Source organism: Puma concolor, chromosome B2, assembly GCF_028749965.1.
Source record: "Puma concolor isolate L17-30 chromosome B2, mPumCon1.1.hap2, whole genome shotgun sequence".
Classification (NCBI taxonomy): Eukaryota; Metazoa; Chordata; class Mammalia; order Carnivora; family Felidae; genus Puma; species Puma concolor.
Genome location: NC_141671.1, coordinates 115998853 through 116022068, shown reverse-complemented (window position 1 = coordinate 116022068; position 23216 = coordinate 115998853). Strand labels below are relative to the sequence as shown.

The 23216-nt window shown below is 35.8% G+C and overlaps 2 pseudogenes; both read left to right on the top strand.

The window, feature by feature from the left end:
* The first annotated feature begins 1103 nt into the window (after nucleotides 1–1103).
* On the top strand, nucleotides 1104–2082 carry LOC112862133 (small ribosomal subunit protein uS2 pseudogene; annotated as a pseudogene).
* Nucleotides 2083–15326: 13244 nt separating this feature from the next.
* LOC112862568 (large ribosomal subunit protein eL21 pseudogene) lies at nucleotides 15327–15997 on the top strand (annotated as a pseudogene).
* The last annotated feature ends 7219 nt before the right edge of the window (nucleotides 15998–23216 follow it).

Sequence of the window (23216 nt, the reverse complement as noted above, 5' to 3'; positions counted from 1 at the left end):
GATTAATACTAAGCAACTGCTAGATCTAGTATTACCTTTTACAAATTAAAAAATAACCAAGGTTTTCAAAATTTTGGTGAGTCCTATAATGACAAAAAAACTTGAATTTTTGCCTTTTTTCCCCCAAGATGAACATAATCCTACACTACATAAAGAGGATTAAATTCTGATTTATGAGCTTTACTTTCACCAGTACTTAGATCCTCACTTAGTCCATTATAACTAGTAAAACGTTTGTAATAACTATTATTATTTAAGAATTACTGACTCAGAGGCACATGCATGGCTCAGTCAGTTAAGCGTCTGACTTCAGTTCAGGTCATGAATTCACAGTTCATAGTTTGAGCCCCCCATTGGGCTCTCTGCTGCCAGCACAGAGCCCGCTTCAGATCCTCTGTGCCCCTCTCTCTCCCACACCCACTGATTCTCTGTCTCAAAAATAATAAACATTAAAAACGAAATAATTAGACTCATAGGGAGCAAAATACTCAGAAACACAGCCTAATGAGCAAAGCAAGATAGAGTGGGGTCCTTGGGTGGAACGGGTCTGTGCAGTGCTCAGAAAAACTGAGAGATGTGGTTTTTCTGTACTGCCCTAGACTCTGCCCTGATGGCTCTTATCCATTTGACTTCTGTAACCTCCTATCTGACCCCTCTGGCTATAGTCCGATGTCCACCCTTGCAATTGCTATGCAACTGGCCACACATCAAAATCTTAAGAAAGGTAAATGGACATTGGAATAGTTATAGGACTCAAAAAATAAGAACTAATATAACTTTTAATATCAGAAACCCAAATCAGAACGGAAGTAGGTGGAAATCAGCAAGTATCCAGTATAGTCATTCATTCATTCAATATTAAATGAGCATTAAAAATATGTTAAATACCATGCTAAGGACTGAACATAAAGTAATAAACAAGACAAAAATTTCTGCTCTTCTAGAATGGCTCAGAATCTAGCAGGAGCAAAACAAACCAGATGTGAAGAGAGGAGAAAGAAATTAAGCAATCCCTCCTTGCCTGTCATTCATGGTAAATTTTTATATTAACAGAAATGAATCATATCTCTCTGTTAACTAAAATCTCTCAATGGCTTCCTATTGTATTAAGACAAAAGTTGAGCTTTTCCCATGATACCCAGGGAGGGGACCATACAGCGTTGTTTTTGCATTCCTGTGGTAACTTAAAGGGAAACTTTCACCATGTCCAGAGCCCTTGATATCTTACAAATGAAGGTGGAGTTTGTCCTCAAATTTCTTGCAGAAGGAATCCACTTAGGTGACACCAACCTTGACTTCCTAACGTAACAGTACATTTACAAAAGGAAAAGTGGTGGTATCTACGTCATAAATCTGAAGAGAACCTGGGAGAAGCTTCTGCTGGCAGCTGGTGCCATTGTTGCCATTGAAAACCCAGCTGATGTCAGTGTCATATCATCCAGGAATACTGGCCAGCAAGCCGTGCTGAAGTTTGCTGCTGCTACTGGAACCATTCCTATTGCTGGCTGCTTCACTTCTGGAACCTTCATTAACCAGAGCCAGGCAGCTTTCTGAGAGCTGAGATTTCTGGTGGTTACTGATCCCAAGGCTGACCACCAGCCTGTCACAGAGGCGTCTTATGTTAACTTGCTTACCATCTCTCTGTGTAACACAGACTCTCCTCTGCCCTATGTGGACATTGCCATTCCTTGCAACAAGGGAGCTCACTCGGTGGCTCTAATGTGATGGATGCTGGCCAGGGAAGTTCTGCACACGCATGGCACAATTTCCCATGAACAGCCATGGGAGGTCATGCCTGATCTTTACTTCCATAGCGGTCCTGAAGAGATTGAAAAGGAAGAGCAGGTTGTTGCAGAAAAGGCTATGACAAGGAGGGATTTCAGGGTGAATGTACAGCTCCAGCTCCTGAGTTCACTGATACTCAACCTCAAGTCGCAGACTGTTCTGAAGGTGTGCGGGTGCCCTCTGTGCCTACTCAGCAGTTCCCTACTGAAGACTGGAGCTCAGCCTACTACTGAAGACTGGTCTGCAGCTCCCACTGCTCAGGCCACTGAATGGGTAGGAAAAACTGAGTGGTCTTAAGCTGTTCTTCTACAGAAGCAAACAAAATGGAAAGAAGGTTGACGAAAAATAAACAGTTTGTAAAAACAAACAAAAAAGGCAAGAGTTGAATTATTTGCCACATCCTCTAATTTATTCTGTATCTGGTGTCCCTACCTATTTAAACTTTCTAAGCATCAGTTTCTTCATCTGTAAAATGTTGATAATAACATTACCTCCTAGAATTCATGTAAGGATCAAATGATATAATCTGCATTGTATCTGGCAATAGAAAGCACACAGTAAATGTTAGATGATGATGTTGCTATTATTATTATCTCTTCTACATTCTCCCATGCTTTTTCATCTCCTTTATTTACTCACACTGGCCTCGGAAAACTGTTAGAATAGGTCAAGTTCTCTTCTGCTTATGGATTCTGAACTTTCTGTTCTTTGCCATGCTCTTGGTCCAATAGGCTTCTCAGCCTTTACATTTCAATTTATATTGTCACTTGTAGACTCCACTAACATGTCCCCCTGTCCCTGCTCATCTCCATCATAGTACTTTGTTTACATCATTGGGCATTTAACTATCTGAAATTATTTTACTTATTTGAGAGCTTACTTGATTTACTGTATGTCTGTTTAGTAGAATTAGGTTTCAAGAGGCAGGGAGCATTTGCCCTGAATTGCCCACTGCTGTATCCAATATATTTAGAGCAATACTTTCTACATAGGAGTTCTTTAGCAAATATTTACTGAATGAGTTAATAAATTCCAAATAAATTGGAAGTTCTAATTATAATGAAGTCCAGTAAAATGTTTTTAAAAGGGTTGAATACCAAAAAATACACAAATAGGTAAAACAACCTCAAAGTTTTGCCTTTCTTGCTGAAGGACTGATCAAAAGGTGGATTGTAGGGGGGCCTGGGTGGCTCAGTTGGTTGTGTCCGACTTCAGCTCAGGTCATGATCTCATGGTTTGTGAGTTCGGGCCCCAGGGCGACAGGCTTTGTGCTGACAGCTCAGAGCCTGGAGCCTGTTTCGGATTCTGTGTCTCCCTCTCTCTTCCCGCCCCCCCTTGCTCACACTCTGTCTGTCTCTCTCCCAAAAATAAATAAACATTAAAAAAAGTGGATTTCACAAGTGGTTGAATTGTCATTTAGACAAAAGCTCACCCACAGTATCCAGGTTCTGATTTTAGTGATTTTAAATAATTAATATTAGCAGACATTCAATTAATTATTTCTTACTAGGCAGTTTGATAGATGTTGAGCCTATGCAGAAAGAATGAGAAACCACAAGGGAATTCTGATATAACTAATGGAACTCAGTTAATGTAAAATATAAGGTAGCCTTGTCTTAGGCAGTAAAGTACCTAATGAGTGCTGTGGAAATGACAAACCAAAAGATTTAATTTTCCAACAAACACTGAGCACTTGAACAGGACCTAAGGTCATGAGGCCTCAGATAAAGTCAGAGAAAGAAAATACTGGACGAAGAGTGTTAGCAATCATTTGTATGATACAGGAAGGATTATCAGTTTCTTTATTTACTATTTATCAACTATTAAAGCTGACCAAAGTAAACACTTCCTGTTGGAGGGGAAGCGTCAAAAACCAACGGAGTGCTTTGGCTCGCATCACCTAATAGAGTTGGCAATACTCTCTACCAGGTACTTATTGAGAATATGTTTTGTAAAATATTCTATGATTAAAATGTTATTTTCATTATATAATGTTCCATGATTTATAGTGCTTTCATATAAATTATCTACATTAATTCACAGTCAGTTAAGAAGGTCATCATTTTCTAGATAAAAAAATGATAAGTCATTTTCAAGGTCATTGGTTAGTACATTGCAGACCTATGAGAGTGACCTAGAATATTAGGCACTAATTCAGTGATCTTTTACTATCCCACATCTGTCTTCCAGTTAGTGGTAGTGAATATTCATTCACTTCAAATATTATAGGTACCTCTGTTCAGAATGAATGTATCAGTCATAGCGTTTGCTTAGGTGATATTATCTTGTATTTTCAGACCAGTTAAGCTGTCAGTATAGCAGAAACATTGTCTTCAAATTTTACAAAATTTCTTAAAAGGAATATGGAAGAAAAAAATGAATTTAACCTCTGCAGAAATATTTGTGATCAGAAGTTGAAATGCTAGAAATCCAGCCTTTCAGTTTTCACTAATTAAAAAAGTGTGAGGGGATGAATACTAAATGAAAACTATGAATTTTATGATGAAAGATAATTCAGGACTGTCATGTTACAGAATCAGCCTATAAGAAATTGAGTTGGTGTTAAGAGTATAATTACATAATACAAAGGAATTATGCTATTTGAGTTTTTTGTTTTCTTTTTGTTTTTTTCCTTTTGGAACAACTCAAGAGCTTAAAATTTCTGTTTTGTTTTTGTTTTTGTTTTTACCACCTAGGATATTTACACATTGAATTTTACCAAAGTTTTCACTTGTACCAATCTTAAGGGTTATGTTTTGGTCAACACATTTGTATTGTTATTATAAAGCAAATCCCATTATTTTCCATAATCTATAAAACCAAAGAATTTTGGAAATGTTAACATAGAGGAAAATATACCAAATGGCAAATTCTATCAGCCAAGATATGAAGATACAAAATAATCACAAATAGATACCGCTTTAATCGAATAGGGAGTTGTCACAAATATTTATATTGCTGGTGACATTTATTACCTCACAGTTTTCTAAAAATTATTACAGTATCTTTTTTACAAAAAAAAATAGAAAAAAACTGAAAAACTGACACATGCAACTTTCTTCACTGAATATTATTTTAATACTAATGTGAACATTTTGTTTTATGTACAAACACTTTTCTTTAGGGTGCATTAAAAAAAACGAAGAATTCTGTATCTGTTTCACTGGTGATGACAAGTATGTTAATTGCTTGCAGATAACATCTGTTCTAGTGAAATCAAGATGCAGAGGCTGTGTTGGATCTGTGGTGCTAGCAGCTTTCTAAAGCTTTGTCTGGGAGACCCACTGCATGCATTTCAGACTCTCTGGGCAGCTGGAGGGCTTTTGAGCATTTTTGAGAACTTTCCAGCAACTGAAATAAAATCTGCCAGGAATCCTGGGTCATCGAAATGTCTCCTTTTGAGCAGTGGACTCACCTTTGAAGCTCCAAGATATCCACTGACCATGACGCCTGAGTGTGCTCTGGCTGAAGCAAGTTCAGGGTGAGCTGCCGACCGCCTGCATGCAAGAGCAGGCCTCTGACTTCCTTCTCTGTTTACAGAGCAGGGTGAAGGGCCTCTCTGGAGGGAATAGCAAGAGCCTGGTCAATATAATGTCAGATATAAAAGGCCCTTATGCTCAACAGGCCACGTTTACAATTTTACAGGGTTCATGGACTACAATTGCTTACCAGATGTGCTAACCATGGCTTACCAGAAATGGCTAACCATGGCATCATGATGGCTCTGGTCCCAACCTTTTCCAGCCTCTGTTTATTTGTATCTCCTTTAAGCTATGAGTTTGTGTACACTCTGATATACTGTTCCTAACAGAGCCAATACTACTCACCTGTGAATCAGTCATGATGCACCTACTCCAGTGAGCCCGGAGTATCCAGAAGCATATTCATTATTTGCAGACCCAGCTGACTATATATATTAATAGGGGATTTTATGGGGTCTACAGGTAGGCTTACAGTGGTGTAGTTCAAGAAATTTTTTTAAAAATCTATATTTTTTACAGGTTATATAGTTGAGAAAAACTCAAACCAGAGAGATGGAAGGAAATGTGAAGTCAGTTAGCACATGAAATACCTGAGAAAAAGATCAAAGGTGAAATCCCATGAATATGAAAAGTGAATGCAGAGAGAATAGAGACTACATATGAATGTTTTACTATAGTAGAAAATTTTATTTTCAAAGTTTCACTCAAAAATTTAATTGCTTACTGCCAATATGAGTTTTTAAATATATTTTCACTGTGTTTTACACACTTGCATGAAAGCTAATGATGTAGTAGCTTAAAATAGATGCAGTCTGACTTTGTAATCTAGGAGAAATAAGCCCTTTTCACCAGTTCATCTGAGGACACTTCCTATGTAATAAACAACATTACAGCAAAGTCATGATGGAAACTATATTTCCTCAGCTGAAGAAACACTCCACTCTTTCAGGTTTTCTTGACATTTCTCTGAACTCCCAGGAGGCTAAAAAAAAGTACCCTTACCAACTTGGAGGCACTGCATAAAATATATCTGTTAAAAGAAAGAATAGACATAAGTATCAATAAGGTTAATAATTATGTTCTCAGGACTGTAGTTCCAGAACACTTACTACTGAACAAATATTTAAATTGATTGACCGAGAGGGGGATTACATGGTTTTTGTCAGCACAGATGGTAGCAAAGAAATCAGCTTCTGCTGACTGGTTTTGGTAGTCTACTTTCTATACTTTGCAACAAAAGTGAGTTTCATTCTTCCAAACTGATCCAGCATCAAACTGCAACCTCCAGGATCCAAGACTGTATTCATAAAAATTAACAGAAAGTTTGATTTTTCAAGGAGTCATTTTTAAAACTTGGGTAGGACTTATTTGAACTTAGTGTTTTAAAACACTTCAGAAGCCTGATTTATAAATATATCTCTATGTTTTTACAAAAACAGATATAGATCACACATAAATATACACGCACATACATGGTCATAGACATTTACCTTTTACTTCTTGTTGGGTGATAGCAATCTTATATAAAACACAGTTGGTAGTTTTCTGAAGAATATATTTATTTGTATTTTTCTGTGTAGAATACCTCAAAATGATGCAAAGGTTCATCAATACTGCACCAAGCTGAACTTGGGATTCTTGCCATCATCATTCTGTGTTGCTAGTTATCGTTTCTCTACCTTGTTAATAAGATCAAGAGAAACTGTGAGGTTTTTCTAAGGACAGTCATTTTCAATAGCAGGAGAGCAATTACTTTGCCCATTTGTAGTATTATTTGCTGATGGCTTTTCAATGGTTATATTAGATAATATTTTCTCTCCCTATCAATCACCAAAATTTTTCTGAAATTTTACTACTTCTTGAGAAAGAGAGTAAGGGCAGGAATAATTAGATAACAATTTAAGATAGGCTACGTTTATGAAATATTCCATGTTGGAATAATTGGATAATATAAGATGTTTGCTTTATATCTGGATAAAATTATCCTTGTTTTTCCTTATCAACATAGGCAAGTAAAAATTTAGAGTTGATATTTTTGAAAGAATGACTTTAAAGAAAGAAGTAAATTGCCAAAAATTTCAAACCATCAAACTAAATTGAAGCATAAAAATTTTAAAAAAGTAAATATTGACAATATGTTTAATTATTGAAATGATCAACAATAGATATTTTTAAATAGTAATAGATGAATTGAGTTGGGAAGGTCATGCTACTGAAACTAAAACAGTTATAGATATTTATTTATCTTAAAAATACAAACAAAAAATATCAATGTGTTTGAGTATAAATCAGGTTATAATCTGATTTTAAAAATCCTTTGGGCTAAGAGATCTTTTTTGATAATTAGATTACTGTTCTCAGCTCCTTAAAGTGAGCCAATTGAAATTACTTTTAAGAAATCACTCATTTCAGACTTTTAAAATTAAAAATGTCATTTTGAAAAGATATACTTTCATTTAAAGATGGCATGTATAAACATAATTCATTTCTTAAAACTAATTGTAACCTTTTGTCTTCTAGAATTATATAGGTTAGCAGGTCTCATCATGCATGTTAACCCTGTCAAAGTAGCCTCTATTTCTCCTTTGTAGAACTTATCCCTTTTCGAAGTAATAAATTACTTGCTCAAACAGTGCTTTCCTAGTAGACATTGAGCACCACGAGGAGAAAGACCTGGGTTGTCTTATCAGTGAATCTGTAGTTCCTGGTACAGAGTAGACATTTCAATTACTATTTGTTAAGGAAAGGAAGAAGGGAGAGGGAGATAGAGGTAGAAATTGAGGGGAAAAGATCATCTGTGAATATTACTTGTTAGATAAGTTTGATCTCAGGGATGCTGTCATCTATCAAGAGAAGGAAAGAGGTGCCATTTTCTTTTGAAATCTGATGTGAAAGGCAGGACAGGAGAGACAGGAGAAAAAAAAGTTCAGAGCATAACACAAAACTGGAAAAGAAAAACCAGGCTGAAATACTTTAAAGGAAGAAACACAAAGGTCAAAGCAGGTTAAACTCAAGAATAGATATATTTCATTACCACCAAGGCAAAACTAACTTCATGATAAAAGTACATTAAGTAGTGGCTTAGATCAGTGGTACTCAAAGAGTGGTCCATAGGACAGTGTGGGCCCAGTTTCACCTGGCTGTGAGATTAATACAGAATGAAAGAATAAGCATTTAGAATTGTTTAAACTGAGCCACCCAGGCACTCCTCTTTTGTCAGTTTTAATAAGGAAGGTGAGTCTCAGATTTTCTGGTGTTATTGACTGAAATGGGAAAACTCTTACTCCTCTTCTGAGAATACTAAACTGGCAGGCTCATGCTGCTGAGTAGCAGGTAACTCTGTTGTTAACTGCTGGCTTTTGAAAGGGTTCAATAAGCAACATCCTTTCCTCCAGCTGAGTTCAGAACCACATAAAAGACAAACACAGAAATCAGACAGAAGCAAATGAAAGAGCCACCAGTTTTAGATCTGGCCATATGATTTTCTAGCACTCCCAAGTGAAACTTTTCTGACAAAAAAATGGAGTCAACCTACCACATAAGAGAGAGCAAATGGTCATTCTTTCTGACACAGGCAGATCTCAGGAGAAAGGAGAGAGGGGGAAGCAGAGTAAGTACAAATCTTTCTCCACAAATCACCAACTAGGTAACTACCTCCTGTTTCCTTTGGGAAAAATAGTGAGTGGGTAGAGAAAGATAAGCAGTCTTAGTCTGGATGTCCCTAGACTTGAACCCATAAGGTCTGGGGAAAGAAATACCTCCCCAACATGAACTATTTACCCTAAATTTTCTTCTATTTTTATTTTATACATAAATATGCCTAAGAAATATTGTGTATTGTCATTGTGCTTTTATTTTTTAGCCCTATAAATTTAATTACCTAAAATGAACATAGTGGATTGCATATTTTTATACACTGGGATTCTGATACTAATTTTTCATTCTTTCTCAAAAAGAAACTATGAAATATTTCTTAGTTCTGGCCAAAATAATATTCTGAATTAGGTTTAATGGTGTTCTTTCCTTGAATTTCTCAATTTTATCTCACTCATTTTTCTGTACCTCCTTCTATTATTTTTTTTAAATAATTTTGTTAAATTATAAATCACATACCATATAATTCACCCACTTAAAGTGTACAATTTAATGCTTTTTAGTATATTCACTCACAGATATGTGCAATCATCGTCACCACAGTCAACTTGAGAAACTTTTCATGACATTAAAAAGAAACACTCTATCCTTGAGATACCATCCCTCATCTCTCCACCTCATTCCCCTTCCTAAGCAATCTAATCTACTTTGTGTTTCTTTAGACTTCCTTATTCTGGCTATTTAATACACAATATGTGTTTTTTTGTGACTGGCTTATTTCACAAGGTTTTTAAGGTTCACCCATGTTGTAGCACAAATCATTACTTCATTCATTTTTATGCTTAATAATATTCCATTGTATGGACACAGCACATTTTTTGTATCCATCATCAGTTGATGGATATGTAGGTTGTTTCCACCATTTGACTATTATGACTAATGCTGCTATAAATATTCATGTCTCAAGTGTTTCTCCTATAGACAGTATGTACTTAGATCAGGGTTTTTTAGAATTTATTTTTAATTTATTTTTAATTTTTTAGGGAGAGAGAATGTGCACAAGCAGGGGAGAAGGCAGGGGGAGAGAGAGAGAGAGAGAATCTTTTTTTTTGGGAGGGAGGAGGAAAAGGGAGGGACAGGAAGCATGAGCAGAGGAGGGGCAGAGGGAGAGAGAGGGGGAAAGAGAGAAACCCAAGCAGGCTTCACACTGTCAGCACAGAACCCAACACTGGACTCAACCTCACAACCATGAGATCATGACCTGAGCTGAAATCAAGAGTCAGACACTCAACCAACTAAGATACCCAGGTGCCCCGAGAGAGAGGATGTTAAGCAGACTCCATGTTGAGAGATGTGAGGCTTGATCCCATGACCCTAGGATCATGAGCTGAGCCCAAATCAAGAGTCAGACACTCAACCACCTGTGCCATCCAGGCACCCCAACGTGTTTTTTTAAAAATTGTTTTAAATGACAGTCTCTGCATTTTTATTTTATTGTTTAATTCATTCACACTTAATGTTATTACTGATATAGTTGGATTTACATCTTCCATTTTACTTTTGGTTTTCTATGTATCTCATGACTTTTTGTTCCTTTATTTCACTTTACTGCTTTCTTTTGTTTAAAGTATTTTCCAAAGAAGCATTTAAACTTATTTAATGATTTTTTACTGTATCTATTTATCTATCTATATCTATTTATCTATATATGTACATATACACACACATATATTACTGGTTGCTCCAGGGCTTACCATATATATCTTAACTTACAGAATTAGCTTTAGCTTTATACTGGCTTGATTCCAGTAAGATCTAGAAACATATGACTCCTATAAAACTATTCTATTTCTCCCTCTTTTCTGGTATTATTGTTACATCTATAATGTTATATATTACATCAGTAATTATTACAAATCCAATAGTATGTAGTTAAGTTCAATTCAGCTTTGTTCCTATCTGCCTCCATTGTGCTGTTATTGGCAAACATATCACATTTTAATGTTATAGGTCCAATATTACATTTATTTACATAAATTTATAGGCCCAATATACATACTATTGTATACAATTACTTTTTAAATCTGTTAAGAGAAGAAAGGGGAAAATATTCTTTTATCTTCTCTTTCATAATTATGTAATTAGGGATTTTTAAGTTTTTAAGCAGAGCTATTCAGAGATGAGGCAACTCATGTCTCCATATTCATTTTACTTATGCTGGTCTTGAAAAAAAACAACTAACGAATGTGTAGACACATCACACACCCAAAATATTCCCAAGCATGCATTTTATTGTTCACTTTTATTCACCACTCGACTCTCATCACCTCTACTCCATATCCCTTCCAAACTTTAATCTGGTTGCTCTCTTGAGGTGGCATTAGTCAAGCATATTCTGTACCTCACTAGTTGCTGTGCTCCTTGGTGTGAACAGGGCCTCGTGTCTAGTGCAATCAAGGTTTACAGCTGACGAGCTCATTTGGACCCTGCTTCATTTGGTCCCCTTCCAGCTAAGTTCTTGGCTTACTTCACTTTGGTGGTTGAGAAATTACAGAGACTGTAACATTTATCCTTCCTTATCTTACCTGCCTCTTCATATATCTTACTGACTAAGACATGTTCTTCTGATTTAGTACATTTTATTGCTATTAAAATAACAAAAAAAATCCAAATATACCTAATCACATTATTATAATTTTCTTTTACACAGTTTCTAATGAAGCATATTTTATAACAGTATTGCAAAACAAAATAAAATTTACTTCTGGACAATATTATCTTTCACTAAGTAGAATGACAGAGGAATAATTATCACCATCACAATATTATTATACATCATTTTATGTGTTTAAATGCTTTCTCTGGCCCAGTCTCTTTGTTAAGTAATGCATAAACATTCTCAGAACAGCCTTGTAATTTAAGTATTATTATTATCCTATAGATGAGAATACTGAGATTTAGGGATATTAAATACCTTCCAAGTGTTACAAATCAAGTCAGAGGTACAGCCAGGATGTATAAATTCCTATGGAATCATACAGATAAGAAAACCAACTCTGCCTATTAGGAATAAAAGTTTTGGAAAATAGTCCTTAAAAGAGGTAACATCTGACCTGAGTCTTGAAAAATAGATAAAGGTTCAGAAGGTCAATAGTATAGGTAGGTAATGTGTACCAGAAAAGGGAACAAAGCTAACACGTGGAAGAATGAGGCAGTGTGGCACCTTAGGGAAACCACAAAGAGATCAAAATTACCGACTGTTGGTGAAAGGGTGAAGCTTTATTGGAACAGAGCCACACTTATTTGTTACATGTTTTCTATGGCTGTTTAAGTATTACAAAGGCAGAGTTGAGTAATTGCGACAATGTCCATTTGGCCCACAGCTGAAAAGTATTTGTTATTTAAAAAAAGTTTGCTAGCCCCTATCTTGAAGAATTAATTGAGTTTTACAGCAAGTAAAAATAAGAAAAAAAATGATTTCCTCTCCTTTATTTAATTTCTAGCACTCTTTGTTTTTTGGATAGATTCAATTTTTTAAATTATTTATTTATTTAGAGAGAAAGAAAGAGAGCACAAGCAGGGGAGGGGCAGAGAGAGAATCCCAAGCAGGTCTGTGCTGACAGTACAGGCCGACATGGCGGGGGGGGTGGGGGGGCTTGAACTCATGAACCATGAGATCATGATCTCAGCTGAAATCAAGAGTTGAACACTGAGCCACTCAGGTTCCCCTTATCCAAATTTTTATTGAGTATCACATTCCTGCTGCCTGAAGATTTCTTTTAAGATCTTTTGTAGTGCAGGTCTATGAGAAAATCATTACTCTCCAATCAGTGATGGAGCTGGGTTACCAAAATGAGTGTAATCTCACCTAAATGGTATGACGAAGGCTACCTCTGGTTTGCTTCTGTTCTTATAACATAGCTCTCCAGAGTTTCTTCATGCTCTTTTTTTAAAACTTTTATTGAAAAAAATTAATGCAAGGGGCACCTGAGTGGCTCAGTTGGTTAAACATCCTACTCTTGGTTTCAGCTCAGGTCACATGAGTCCTAGTATCACATCGGCTCTGCATGGACAGTGCAGAGCCTGCTTGGGATTCTCTCTCTCTCCTTTGTCCCTACCCTTCACACTCTCTCTCACAAAATAAATAAACTTAAAAAAAATTTTTAATTAAAAAAATATTTAATGCAAGAAAATTTTAAGAATAGTATAATGAACTCCCATGCACACTTACCTAGAGTGACCATTGTTAATATTTTGCCACACCTTCTTCTCTACACACACATGCATGCACACATATTACACATCAGCTGAAACATTTGAGAGTGTCAGCTCTCATGACCTTTCACCCCAAATACTTCAGTGATGTTTCCTAAGAAAAAGGATATTTTCGTACATAAAACATGGCACAAATATTAAGTTCAGAAATATTAAACATGAATACAAAACTATTTCACCTATTTCTCAATGTTATCTTTTATAGAATTTTTTTTCTGATCAAATATCCTATGGAGAGTCATGAATGCATTTACTTGTCATATGTCTTTACTCTCTTTTAATTTAAAAGTTTCTAAATCTTTCTTTATGTAGCTTTTTCTATTACAATGTAAGTGCCTGACATTAAGCTTTTGATTGCTGAGGCATCTATTTCAAAGACATTCATTCTGATTAAACCATTGCCAGCTGTATGGCACAGCTACTAGTAAAACAACTAGATAAGGTACCAGGTCACCCCTATCCATAATGTTCCCATTTTAGAACCATGGTAACATAGAACACTGACCACTTAAAGTGACCTCACATTTCCCTTCCTTGACCCAAATTTCCGTTCTTGTGCTTCAAATTCACCAATAAAGAGTGAACCCCTGGAACTGCAGTTACTCTGTCCTCAGACCTTAATTAAAGCAGAACCCCCGGTCCATGCTCCTTCCCTCTCTCTCTCTCTCTCTCTCTACCTGTGACCTCACTCTTTGACCCTCAGGCTTGCTGCCTATCTTCCAGAACCTATGAGTAAAACATCTTATTTTTCAAAGTTCCCTGGTGGTTTTGCTGAGCTGTGTCCTATGGTAATAATAAGAACCACAAGGGCAAGTCTAGGGCCAGTCAACATTAGCCCTGCTGGTGTTGGGAGAAATGTATGTGAGGCTCACTACAAGTAAATACTGAATCCGGATGAGAGCCTCAGGCATTCCTAGCCAAAAACATCATTATCAATAGGCTGGGACTGACACAACACTTTGTCTTTCATGAAGTGACTTCTTTAAAGAATACATATCACATGTTTTGTAGAAAGTCCATCATTTAGGTTGTCTGCTATTTTTTCCATGATTAGATTCAGATTATGACTATCCTGGAAGGAATACTATATAAGTAATGTTGTGTCCTTCTTCACATATCATTTCTAGAGGCACACAATATTTCTTTTCTATGTTGTTGATGAGGTTGACTTTAGTCACTTTGTTAAGGCAAAGTCAGGTTTTTTTCACTGTATAAATATCATTTTTCTCTTGGCAACTACTAAACAGTATGTGAGGACATTTTTTCCCCCAGATTGTATAAATAACTTATAATCATCCAATGATTTTATCCCAATTGTAATTGTCTGCCAGAAGTCTGGTTTCTCAACTCTTTGCTATACTCAGAATTGGTTAGTAAAAAGGGCTGTTGATCCTCAGTGTCAATATACCACATCTATGGCTTTCATTTCTTGCTTTTTCTGTTTTCAGGTCTTTGTTTCTTAAGTATGAGACTGCTATAGATTTCACTTTGAATTGCAAAAGTTTTTAGTTTAGATTACAGCTTTTTATGTAGTCTTAGAATATAGCAAATGTCTTCTGTGGCAAATGGTTATGTACCTGCAGACCTCAAGCCTTCAATATTGTCTCTCTACCCCCAAGCGACTGCCAAAGACCACATTGCTTTCTCCTTCTTTTAACTATTGCCCTCTGTCTGGGCAAGCTACACACCTCACCCCATATCAAGAACTGGCAAATCCCCCATAAAAAACAAACAAACTCAGCCACTATTTATCTCCTCACCTCTGAGTGAGGTGAATAATAATTACCTCTATGTAATTTAGGGCCATTTCACCCTCATAGCTTCCATAGCTCTAGAATGCCTCTTCAAAGGTAGTTTTTGTAATTTATCTTTTTCTCTTAGCTGTAAATTGAGAGTATAAAGGCTTGACATACTCTTTTAAATCCTGTTAAAAGTGCACAGTCAGCCTACATTTGCATCTGGTAACTTCAATATCTGTATTACTTGTGGTTCTGTTTCTATTAGTTGTTTTTCCTCTTGCCTTTTTTTTTTTTTCATGGTCTGTCTTCATACCTGCCTGTTAATTTTTTTCATGAAAGGACAGACATTTTAAATGTTTTCTTTTCTTTTTTTTATGTTTCTTTCTTTTTGAGAAAGAGACAGAGTGCAAGTGGGCGTAGGGACAGAGAGAGAGGGAGACAGAGAATCTGAAGCAGGTTCCAGGCTCTAAGCTGTCAGCATGGACTCTGACGTGGGACTTGAACTCACAAACCATGAGATCATCACCTGAGCCAAAGTTGGACACTTAACTGACTGAGCCACTCAGGCATTCCAAGGACAGGCATTTTCAGTGAAAATTTATAGGGCTTTTTCATACAGAACTGCCATCTTCCAGTAACTTGCCAAAATGACCAACACAAAAGGAAAGAGGAGAGGCAGCCATGATATGTTCTCCAGGCCTTTTAGAAAACATGGAGTTGTTCCTTTGGTCATATACATGTGAGTCTACAAGAAAAGTGATATTGTAGACATCAAGGTAATGGGCACTTTTCAAAAAGGAACATCCCACAAATGTTATGGCAAAATGGAAGAGTCTACAATGTTACCCAACATGCTGTTGGCATTGTTGTAAACAAATGAAGGGCAAGATTTTTACCAAGAGAATTAATGTACCTATTGAGAATATTAAGTGTTCAAAGAACCGAGATAGCTTCTTGAAGCGTGTGAAGGAAAATGATCAGAAAAAGAAGTAAGCCAAAGAGAAAGGCAGTTGGGTTCAACTGAAGTGCCAGCTTGCTCCACCCAGAGAAGAACATTTTGTGAGAACCAGTGGAAAGGAGCCTGAGCTGCTCCCTGTGAACTCATGGCATGAATTCATGTAAAAAATACGTGTAAGAAATACAAAAGACCTCAAGACTGTAAAACAATACAAACAAAAAATAAAAAAATGGAGAGTTATAGGGATAATCTGAAGTTCTAGATGATGCTATCTTCCTCAAAAGAGGATTCATTTTGTTTTAGGCAAATAGGCTGAAGGCAGATCACCTTAAGCCAATGAGGAATTGAAACTTTTCTAGACTAGGCCTCATTCTTTAGGAGGGTTGGTCTATTTGTGTTTCTCCCTTATTCTTTATACAGTGTATCCCATCAGGAATATCATTTGAAAGCCTGGATTACATATCAGATCTCTCTTTCTAGAAAATCCCAAAGTCCAATTTTTGTTTCCAAATTCTCAAAGACTACTGGAGACTTTGTTGAGCTTCTCACTTTCTCAGCTGCAGCCTGCAAACTAACAAAAGTCAAATAGAAAAATAGTACTGAATGTTGGATTCTCTCTTTTTATCACCCTTCTTTATGGTATCTTTGATCCTCTCTGAGATCTCTATGTCTCGCTCTCCAGTGCTTCAAAACAGATTTTCTGTGTGTGTATGTATGTGTGCATGTATGTGTGTGTGATTCTTACATTTTAGTTATACTCAAAGCAAAAATTGTTCTGTAACAAGCTATGCTGCCATTTTTGATAACATAAAATCCTTGCTTTTGTTTATTTGCATTTGCCTGATATTCATGGTATACTTACATGGATTTTCTAACTTTCATTTAGGATTTAGGTATATCTCATGTACTTGGCACAGAGTTAAGTTTTACTTTGTGATCCAATCTGAAAATCTTTTTCTTTTGATAAATCTTTGTCTTTTCTTTTAAACCATATTCATAAATATGAACTTATGTCATCCCTTAGTTCTGACTATATTTTATGTGTGTTTTCTGTTTTTATGTTTTTTAAAAAGTCTTTCAGTATGTAGTCTTTTTTCTTTGTTTGGTATGTATATTTGTAATTTAAAAATACTTAATTTTTTTCATTTTTATTATAGGGATTTCTTTTATTATTTTATATCTTACTTTAAGCCTGGTATTTTAAAAACGATGTCCATCATACCTCTATACAATGATTATAGCATTCTCCTATATTTTTTTCTTACCCTCCCCTCATTCCATCCAGATTTAGTCAATATTATCTTTTATAGTATTTACTTTTATATGTTTAAATCAATTAATATTCTGATACATGGTTTACTTCAGATTGGAATTAAGTCATTTGATCCCAATATTTATACAAGGTAAACTGCAAACCTTCTCTAAGTCCCACCTTTAAATTGTAAGGCATAAGTGTAAATTGTGAAGGCATGCCATATTTACATTTTCATTAGTCACCCTAATTAATATCTGCAGGTAATATAGGTCAAGAATTTAGGACAGTGCCTAGTACAAAGGAAGTACTATGTAAATGTTTTTCTATGTATTTTGGTTGTAATCAAACATTTATATATAGTACTCACATGGTCTCTTTGCTGTAGGTTCTTTATTCACCATTTGGTGGGCTGAACTTCACCCTCTGATAGTTTTCTCAGAAAAGTTCAGAAAATCTGTGCATATAAATTATTGTATTTTACAATTTGAAGGATTGGCTGGATGTGACATCCTTGGGTTGACATTTTTTTAAATCAAATTGTTTAGTTGTTATTCATCTGAATGGCATTGAATGTTGCTGTGAGGGAAATGTGGGACAATCTAATGCTCTTCCTACTATAGGTGATTTTTATTCCTTTCACTTATACGTTAGGAATTCTTTATCTTTCAAGTCCAATAATGTCTTAGAATTGAACATTCTGGAATTATTTCATGTGTGTTGCACATTTTTAAATATTTAGACTAAAGTATTTTATTTCTTAAAAAAAATCTTGAATTATAATTTAATTGTAATCATGGGTTTCCTTCTTAAATTTTAGTTTTCTTTACTGAGGACTCCAATTATAAATGGGTTGGATCTCTTTGCTTTCTGTGTTGATGAAGTTTATTTTAATCTTTTTTCTCTTCATTTTCCTTTCACTTATGTAGCTCCACCTCACTGCCTCTTTATAATATATAAATAAAATTCAATTCTATGTAAAGATAGCAAATGTTCTATAATGTTTTAAATTTTGTAGTCATATTTATGACTGAAATCACTGTATTTGCAAAATTGCATATATGTTGTTTTCCACTTGAGTCCTGATGGAATAAAGCCCGTGCAACCTGAGGGATGCACACTATATTTGATAAGTATAAATAAGAATAAGCAGTGACATTTCATTTCACATAAATTAGGATATGTAAATGCAAGAAGTAAAATCTAAGGAAACCTATTAATTTCCAACTCATGTAGCAATTTTCAGTCTATTTATAGAACTTCAGATATGTGAAACTAAGAGGAACTACCCATTACAGTTTCCTCATTTCAGAAAAAATTCTGATACTCAAAGAGATCAGGTGAACTTTTCAAGACTCTACCAAAGAAAAATCTAAGTTCTCATAGTTTTCTAATATTAGACACACACACACACACACACACACACACAAACACCTGATGTTTCAACATCACCATTATGGCTTTAAAAGCCCACTCCAGGCACTCATTTTCAATTTCTACTTTGAATAGACTATAAGCCAAATAAAATTGTGATACAGACAGGTTTGAACACTAACAGAGGCAATAACTTCACTTAGAAAAAGATATTCTGCACCAGTATGTCTCAGACACCCACACAGGTACTGGAGAAATTCTTCAGCAGAAGATTGAAACTTACTTTCACAAAACTCTTCCCTTATGTATACAATAAGAAGAACCATCATTAGCATTATTAATGACATATACAAAGCAACTTATTCAGTACATGGCGCACTGTACATCTATAAATATGGTCATTATTATAAATTTACAGATTCAGAAACCAAGTCTCAGAGATGCGAAGCAAAACTTCTTAAGATCGGCTAGTAGGGGGAGGAATTAAAATTAAAATTCAGCTCCGTCCATTTTGGACTTCTCTGAACATTTCTTTACATTAACCTGAAATCTTTCTCAACATATTGGTTCCAGATCTAGCTTTCAAAACAATAAAAAATGAATATAATCTCTCTTCAACATAACAGTTTAAAATATTTAAAGGTAGTTACTATACACCGCAATAGTCTTTCCTTCTCTAAATTAAATATTCTCTTTCTGGTAGTTCATCTTTAATATGACACGTGGCTGATTTTAGAGTCCACTCATCAATCTGATCATTTGTTCTGAACATGTTCCCATTTGTCCATGTCCTCTTCTAATGTGTAACGTCCAGAAATTATCAAAACACTCCAGTTGTGCTGTCAGTGCCAAGTAAAAAGTAGACCATTTAGAGGTCTAACTATTAACTGAGAATAATGAGGAATTGCTGTATCTTGGCTGAACTCAAGTACCAGGAAGAGAAAAAAAAAACCTTAGAAAAAATATCTCCTTTCAGTTGGGTCATAATATTCTGCTTCTGACAGAAAGGAGTCCAAAATAACCACCACTTTTACTGAATTCTGAAGATATAAATATGTTGGTTATTCTGCAAGAAGGCCCCAATGTTGAACCCAGGAAGTTCACAGGACAGTCACTGTGAGCAGCTGTTTTTTCTTGAATTTACAAACAAACCTGTTACTTCTACCAGGGACAGAGAGATATCTGCTGCATGCCTCCTACTATGTTAAGTGCAAGTTATGCTATTTAATCCTAACCACACACCTAAGAGTTATGGATTATTGTGTCCATTTTATGTATGCTGAACTGAGGGATGGCAGAATCTATTAGCATTCATTTATTTACCTTCAGAGACTTGCCCATATTTTTGTAGCTGGTAAGGTGCAGAGCTCAAATTCCACCTTAAGTCTGAAGGACTGTCCAAGAGTCCATGTGTTTTCCTTATCATGTTACCTCATAAGATATGGTAGGCAGCCTCTAAAATACCCCCCAATGATTCTCTGCCTCCTAATATTTTTGCCCTTGTGTAATTTCCTCCTTATGGGTGTGGGCTTGACCTAGTGATGCTCTTGAAATGAATAAAATATGGAAAGCTTGATGTAATGTCAATTCTTCCAAAATTAGGTAACAAAGAGATAGTGTCTTCCATCTGGATTATTTATTGTCTTGCCCTTTTAATCAATCACCTGAGGAAAGCAGGCTGCCCTATGGTGAGGGACCCTGTGGAAAGGCCCACATGGCAAAGAACTGATGTCTCAACCACAGCCAGCAAGAACTTGAGACCAGCCAACAGCCATATGAGTTGAATGTACACTTTCCCTTAGGAGAGCCTTGAAAGTGTCCCAGCCAACACTTGATTGTAGCCTTTGAGAGAGGCTGTGAAAGAGATATCCAACTAAGCTGTATCTTGATTCCTGACTCATTAGAATTATAATAAATATGTTATTTGAGCTACTAAGTTTTGGGATAATTTGTTACACAGCAATAGGTAACTAAACACCATACGAAAGCACAAAGTCTGTAGGAAAGAAGCAGAATTACACAAAATCACCTATATGTATGTCTTTTATCCGCCAGGAATTGGGTGTGCTCTAATAAACCTTCTCCCAACTTTGTGCTTATTTCACAGCTGCAATACCCACCTTCCTAATATAGATGAATCTCACTCCATATGTGTGTTGAATTGTGCTGGTTCCAAAATGTTTTTTCCTAAATGTGGTGAAAAGGGTAAAATTATTTCTTATATTTTCCCTTGTTGTGATTGCTAACAAACATGGCTGTTAACATGTAAATATGTCTCATTTAACTAGTAATGGATTTTTTTTGGATGCCTGTTTTATAGGAGATAAACTGAGGCTGGATTGCAAGGCTGTGTCATGACTTTCAATCACCAGTGTATTGGAATTATTTTTTGTTAAGGTTGTTGTCATGACTTATATTCACCAATGTATTTCCAGTTCAGCTCATACGGCAGACATAAATGAGCACTTCTACAGAGTACTATCTTACTGGCAACTTACTTGTGTTGAGTATTGAAATTAATAAATATGAACCACAATCCAAGTGTAACTTTCCTGTTCTCCTTGTCTCTAGGAAGTAATGTTATAAGAAATTGACACATTTGGGGTGCCTGGGTGGCTCAGTTGGTTAAGCATCCGACTTTGGCTCAGGTCATGATCACACAGTTTGTGAGTTTGAGCCCCATATCGGGCTCTGTGCTGACAGCTCAGAGCCTGGAGCCTGCTTTGGTTTCTGTGTCTCCCTCTCTCTCTGCCCTTTCCCTGCTTGCATTCTCTTTCTCTCAAAAATAAACATTTAAAAAATTTAAAAAAAAAAAGAAATTGATACATTCAGTTTGGCCAAAAGATCCTTGTCATAAGTGTTCTAAAGTGGAGGTCCCCTCCCAACTTTCATGTACTAATACATAGTCCTCATGTAGATCCTATAACTCTTCTTATGGAAAATAAACAACAATAACAATATTAACAATAGACTAAATTTAAAATTTAATTAAAACTTAAGAATATGTTGTAATTAACTACAGAGGTAAATATTTTGAGCAGAAAAGTGTGTGTGCTAGTTGAAAATCTCATTATTTAGAAATCTATTCATTATAATATATGAGATAAGACTATTCATGACTGTTAAAAAATACATAAAAATTGAAAAAATTTTGACTAACAATAACTTCTTCAAGGGAATGTAAAGCTAACATAATTCCAATATACCAGCAAAATTTTAAAAAGTTATTTTTTGGGGCGCCTGGGTGGCGCAGTCGGTTAAGCGTCCGACTTCAGCCAGGTCACGATCTCGCGGTCCGTGAGTTCCAGCCCCGCGTCAGGCTCTGGGCTGATGGCTCAGAGCCTGGAGCCTGTTTACGATTCTGTGTCTCCCTCTCTCTCTGCCCCTCCCCCGTTCATGCTCTGTCTTTCTCTGTCCCAAAAATAAATAAAAAACATTGAAAAAAAAATTTAAAAAAAAAAAAGTTATTTTTTTTATTTTTGAAGAACAATGATGAGCATTATAAATTAATGTGGTGTCCATTTAAACAGTTCCAGTCTTTTCTTACTGAGACACATACTGCTATTTGTCCCCCAATATCCATGTTCTCTTTATTCCTTACAGTCTCAATTTTTTACTGGGCCCATAGTTATTTGGAGAAATGGCTACATTTCTCAGCCTTTCTTGTCACTAGGTGTGATGTTCAGTTTTGAGCAATTGGTTATAAGGAGAACTACTGGGGAGTGTCCTTATAGAAAAGGTGTCCCCATCTTTGTCTCTTTCTCCTCCCTTCTGATTGATATAAAGAGTTGAGTTCCAAAAGCCATCTTCCCCCCCCCCCCCGCAATTGAAGTCCACTTTATTTGAAACTTTCCACATGCCATCCAAGAACCATCTTGGAACATGAGTTAAACTTTCTAGTTATTAGGGCTCTCTATTACTAGTTTGGTAGAACCCCAAAAATGTAAATAATACATCATTCATACCCAACCCCAAACTCCCTCCAGTGAATCTTAATGGTGAACCATTCCCAGGGAATGCTACCTCTGACTTCCCACTTCTATCTTCTGCAACACACTTCAAAACTGCTTTCCTAGAGGCCTTGAAAACAGTGAGTAGTCAAACCACCCTTTTCCTGGTGAGTCTGAATTAGGAGATAATCATTTCAAATTGTCTGGGCACATGATTTCTACATTCTACATTTTTGCATTTGAACATGATGGTCTCGGAAAAACTCTCTAATATGTGAAAAGAAAAAAAGAACTTCAAAAATATATAATTGAGGGCTTCTTTGGGTAATAAAATTTGAACTAAAGTCTAGTGAGACTCTTCAGCACCAAAATGAAAGTTTTCTTTTTACTGGTATTCAACATGGAAAAGATGAGCATGATTTTCCAGGGGCTTTTTTAGGCTTTTGAGCAGTAATAGTTTATAATACAGTGCAAATACAGAGATAACTAAATAATAGTTTTAGTCTAATTTTGCTGGAAGTTTCTCCCAAAGTTTCTAAGTATTCTTCAAAAAATCCACACTATGTTTTCCTTTCCCAATATCTAATGATTAAATATATGTTGATGGTTCTGTTTTTCAAGCTGTAAATGTCTTTAGTATCTTTTCTATGGGCCTCTTGTTTTATACTTAACTTTTATTTTCATAAAATTAGAACTTGATTTGTTCTTATTCTTTCTCTTTATTTTTTCATGCATCTAGAAATTACATAACAGCTGCATCCCAGGCAGCAAATCCATCTGCCCTCTGGTAGAGATTGTGGCACTGAA